Here is a 6000-nt window from a genome sequence, read left to right on the forward strand (position 1 = left end):
TAATTTACATATCTTTCACAGCAGCCATTCGTTGACGAATCTTTGCAAATGGAATTAAAGGAGCATTATTTTGTTTTTCTCTATCACAGAAATTACGCACCGATAGTATAATATTTCTTCCGCTACCTTGAATTCTTTTCGGGATGTTAACAGATGAAATTTCACAAATATTAAAGAAAAACGCTAGGAACTTTACAAAACGACTCGACAGGAACACCAACATAAAGAAAACACATTATGACTTCTGTCAGAGGTAAAATAACTGTGAACGGACTGTACGTTGTATTTGGTATTTACATCCTCTTTGTGAAATTTCATGTCGACCAAGATACCTCTCGACTAGTCGACTCTCAGCAATGAATAAGCTACTGCCTTGACCATCAGTCTAGAGTAAAAGTGTTCTGTGGTTCTAAGCTTTCTGCAAAATTATATCTATGGCTCCCATTAGTCTGTGGAATATTTAAATTTATTAGAGTTGAGACGTACTAGGCAAAATGCAATACTAGGTATGACGGTGACTGTGACTCAAAAGTAACAGCGAGAAATACCTGTTACAAAATACTAGCTGTTATTTTTAATACTATCTGTGATAATATACTAGGTACTGTTACTTGTTAGCGCCGTTTATACGTATTACATAGTACTTTCTCTTGTGGTAACTTCGAATTTCAAAAGTTCTGTTTAGGTAAAGCTGTACAGACCTATTAATTATTTTTATAGAACTTTGATGCAATAAAAATAATCATTATACTTTGTATTCATTATCTTTTATCTTTCTGCAAAATTATATCTATGGCTCCCATTAGTCTGTGGAATATTTAAATTTATTAGAGTTGAGACGTACTAGGCAAAATGCAATACTAGGTATGACGGTGACTGTGACTCAAAAGTAACAGCGACAAATACCTGTTACAAAATACTAGCTGTTATTTTAATACTATCTGTGATAATATACTAGCTACTGTTACTTGTTAGCGCCATCTATACGTATTACATAGTACTTTCTCTTGTGGTAACTTCGAATTTCAAAAGTTCTGTTTAGGTAAAGCTGTACAGACCTATTAATTATTTTTATAGAACTTTGATGCAATAAAAATAATCATTATACTTTGTATTCATTATGTTTCAATACTACCTATGCTTAAACAGTGATCCTTACCTAGTACATAATTAAAATGTGCCCTTATCATACGAATAATTCAACAATAAAGTAGAAATAAACATCATAAAAATATATTATTCAGTAGGTACTATCAAATTCCCAATATAGGTTTTTTCTTTCGAAGAGGTGAGCCGTATTTTTCTGCTCGTAGGCACAATATAACTGTGAATAAATACGATTACGAAAAATGATATCAGAGACAGGGTCTTCCATTTGAAATTTACTTCAATATTTTAATTAGGTACCTACCTATCTTAACAATAGTATGTTAAATAAATGTATGAAAGTGATGTATCTATTATTTACAAATGTGTCTAAAAGAAAAATATTCAGTAAACAATAAAAGTAAACAGGGTTTTTCTTATCCCACATATTTTAAAAGAATAGTTGAACCATAACTATTTTATTACCTATTGAATTAAAAATAATATAAGAGACCTACAAATCACACAATTATAGCTGTATCAAAATACTGTTAAAAAATACCTACTAAATACTCATAATTATTTGTTCAATAACAGGTATTACTCAAATATCAGTTGCTACTAAAATACTAGCTGTTATTAAATACTTGTTCAGTAACAGTTGTTACTAAAATACTAGTTGTTATCAAATACGTGTTCAGTAACAGGTGTTACTCAAATAACAGTCGTTACTAAAATACTAGGTGTTATAAAATACTAGGTGTTTATAAAATACTAGTTGTTACAAAATACTCCTAATACTTGTCACTGTTATTTTTGATATCTTGTCACAGTGACAACCGGTGATATTTTAATACCTGTTACAAATACCTGTGGAAAAAAGGCGGGTAGTTTAGAAGTAGGCGGACGTCCTTTTTGGCAAAACTTTTGAAAGTTAAATTAATTTGATATTATAGGATCAGTTAAGTTGTAAGGTGTATATATAAGTAGTTAGTGTTTATTATTTATAGTTTTAGTTTTTTTCTCTTCACCTGGTAAGTCATTTTATTGTATTATATGTAAATAGAATTTTTCTCTTGGCGTCCATGTTGGAGCCCGAAGACCCTGGAGGGGCATCCCTCCAGGTGTCTCATGTAGTCACAATAGATGCGTCGGGAAGGGAAACGGAAAGTTCAATTATAGATACGGACTGTTCGGAAAACACGAAATCAATTAAAAGAAAGAGAATCTCAGATAGAAATCAAAGGAAGAGAAAAAATCACAGATATAAGGGTCCATCAGATTCCCAATACTCTCCCAATGATTTGAAGGATAATGTTATTCCTAACATGCTTGAGTCTAATGATAAAAACACCGAAATCCACCATAATGAGGCTGTTCAGTCTAATAATATCACAAGTAACCCTCGTTCTGCTCGGTCACTTTACCACGCGTCAGACCCTGCGCCTTATGTTGTCCATGTTCAAAAAATCTTACTACCAAATCAAACCGGATCTATTCACCCAGTACAATTTGGATTTTTCCTTAAAAAAAGTTTGATAAAAAACATTGTAGAGGGAAGCATCAAAAAGATTGGAAGGAATAGGTTGTCTTTACAATTTAAAACATTTCAGGATGCTAACACATTTCTAGATCACAAATCTCTTGATGTTAATAAATACAAAGCATTTATTCCGGCCTTCACTATCACCCGCATGGGAATTGTGAGAGGTGTGCCATGTGACTGGGATGAGAAAGATATTATAGAAAATATTGAGCTTCCGCAGAACTGTGGAAGCATTTTGAAAGTTCGGAGATTAAACCGAAAGGTATATGATGGAGAGACACCCAAGTTCATTCCAACTGAGACCGTAGTTTTAACCTTTGACGGGAAGGTGTTACCTCCCAGGGTCTTTATATGTTTCAATTCCTTATCTGTAGAGCTTTATATTTTCCCCACGCTGCAATGTTTTAATTGTTGCCGTTTTGGTCACACCAAAATGCAATGCAGAGGCACTCCAAGGTGTTACAAATGTGGTGACAACCACTCAGGTATAAGCTGTGAGACTGAAAGGAATGATGCTGTCTGTATCTTATGTTCTGGTTCCCATTTCGCAACCGACAAAAAGTGCCCGGAGTATGCTAGACAAAAAGCTATTAAGGAAACAATGGTTAGAAACTCTATATCTTATTCAGAAGCCAGTAAAGTCCATCCACCAGTTTCGAAATCTTATGCTGACGTTCTTGCTTCTGCTTCATCGGCCCCTACTGGTCCAACTATTACGTATTCCAACCCCAATAATTTAACAAGCCTTTCTAAGAGTCCCACACAGTCATATAGGAAAACAGTATTCTTGAAACCCAAAGTTCGTCCCAGAAATTCTAGTAAGGGATATGATCAAAAAGCGCATGCAGAGCTTATCCAAGATTACAGCAACATTTCTTCCTTTTCTACAGGTTGTCTCAAAAATTACAATGATTTGTCAGAAATAATAACAAAGGATCTCATCATTTCTATCATTCAGTACCTTTCACAATCTAATATAATTAAAATACCGTCCAACGATGCTGCTACTTTGAAAAATTTTTTTAAATCATGGCCAGTCAGGACCATCCACAAAACCAGTCTCTAGTGATTCAGTGGAATTGCCGGAGTATTAATAGTTAAAAAAGTGACCTAATTTATTTATTGAATAGTTACAAACCATTTGCAGTCTCTCTTCAAGAGACTTGGCTTCGTCCCGGATTCAATTTTAGAATTCCAGGACATATCTGTCTTAGAGAAGACAGAACAGATGGGTATGGTGGAGTTGCACTCATTCTTAGAGGAGGTGTGCCCTTTGTCCACATACCCATCCCTAATCACAGTGATAAATTTTCCATTATTGCTGCTAGTGTAAATAATATTTGTTTTGTAAATATGTATATACCTCACCCTTCCACTGAAGTCTTTGATGATATTTGTAGCATTCTATCTTCACTCCCGCGCCCTATTTTAGTCATGGGAGATTTCAATGCACAACATTCTATGTGGGGAAGTTCTAAGTCTGATCATTATGGGGCTAGAATCTTAGACATCTTAGATGATAATAATTTATGCCTTCTAAGCTCTGGCTGTTCTACTAGAAGGTCACACCCCCATGAGGGTATTAGTGCACCAGACCTAACCCTGTGTAGTCCCTCCCTTGCCCCTACATTAAACTGGTGGCCTCTATCGTCTTCATATGGAAGTCATCACTTTCCACTAATTGTATCATTTCCTCAAAAAATTAGCGAAAAGTTGTCAAAGTCTCCTTCCCGGTTAAAATATAAACTTAAGGATGCTAACTGGTCATTATATAGAGATAAAGTTCAACAAAATTTATCAACCATACCTCCACTAAATGATAGCAATAATCATCTTTGTAATGAAGCTTTTACACAGGCCCTACTACAGGCTGCTGAGGAAGTTTTTCCTATTAAAAATAATAATGGCAATGGGTATATTCCATCACCTCCTTGGTGGGACAGTGAGTGTTCTGCTGCGATAGCTGAGAGAAAGATAGCTGAAAAAAATTACAGAGAAAATTCTACATCACAAAATTTTAATGTTCTTTGTAATATTATAACTAAAACACGTAAATTATTAAAACAAAAAAGATTCAATGGCTGGAAATCTTTTTGTGCCTCAATTTCACCAGACATTTCTCCATCTGAAGTTTGGCAAAATATTCGTAGATTCAGATCCTCTTTTAAACCTCCAAGGTCTCCTCTTATGGATAGCAGTACAGTTGATTTGTTTCTTGACAGATTAGCTCCACCATTTGTCCCATCTATAGATAATATGTCTTCTAACTCACAGCTTTCTCTCCTCCCCCAGCATGATAGTAGCAATTCATTCATTTCCTTTAGCCTTTCAGAACTCAAAGGGGTTCTTTCAAAACTAAGGGACTCAGCCCCTGGTTGTGATGGAATTCCATATTCCTTTTTTCAAAACCTGAATGATTCCTGCCTTTCTTATTTTCTCAGTTTAATTAATTCAATCTTAACATCAGGTAATATTCCTCCATCATGGAAAATCCATGAAGTTATCCCAATACACAAGCCCAACAAACCGATTAATGATCCATCATCATACAGACCAATTGCATTAGCTCCAGTTATGTCCAAAATTTCTGAACATTTAATTAAAACTAGACTAGAATGGTTTATTGAGAGTAAGGGGTTACTATCACCAAACCAGTTTGGATTTAGGAAAGGCAGGAGTAAGGCAGGATAGTCTCAGTATTTTTATGACAGACTTAAGATTGGCATTTTCTTACAATAAGTCAGTGTTAGCGGCATTCTTAGATGTGTCGGCAGCCTATGATAATGTCAACCTTTCAATTCTGAAACAAAAAATGACTAATTTGAATATCCCACAAATTTTTATAAGCTTGACAATCAATCTTCTCTCTGGTAGAATGCTTAAAGTAATATCAGGAGACTCCTACCAATCCCGTATTGCCTGGAAAGGTTTACCTCAGGGCTCAGTTTTAAGTCCTTTACTTTACAATATATATTCTCATGATCTGGAAGCCTCCCTTAAGGGTAAAGTTAACACACTCCAATATGCAGATGATTTACTCCTCTATGTGTCTGGTGATTCTGTAGACAACATGTCTGATACTATGACACATTCCCTTAAGTTATTAAAAGTCTGGCTTGACAATAACACTTTAAGCCTTTCGGTTCCTAAAAGTATTATAGTCTTATTCTCACGTATGAGACTTCCTCCAGCAGTATCTGTATTTTATAATAACATTAGAATTCCCACTAAAAGTGAAGCAACATTTCTTGGGGTAATTTTAGACTCAAGACTTACAGGAAGCCCTCATTGCTACTATATAAGTGCCAAATGTGAGAAGATTATAAACATACTGCGTTGTCTCTCTGGAGTTTGGTGGGGAGCCCATC

The sequence above is a fragment of the Leptidea sinapis genome, chromosome 24 (genome assembly GCF_905404315.1).
Source record: "Leptidea sinapis chromosome 24, ilLepSina1.1, whole genome shotgun sequence".
NCBI lineage: Eukaryota > Metazoa > Arthropoda > Insecta > Lepidoptera > Pieridae > Leptidea > Leptidea sinapis.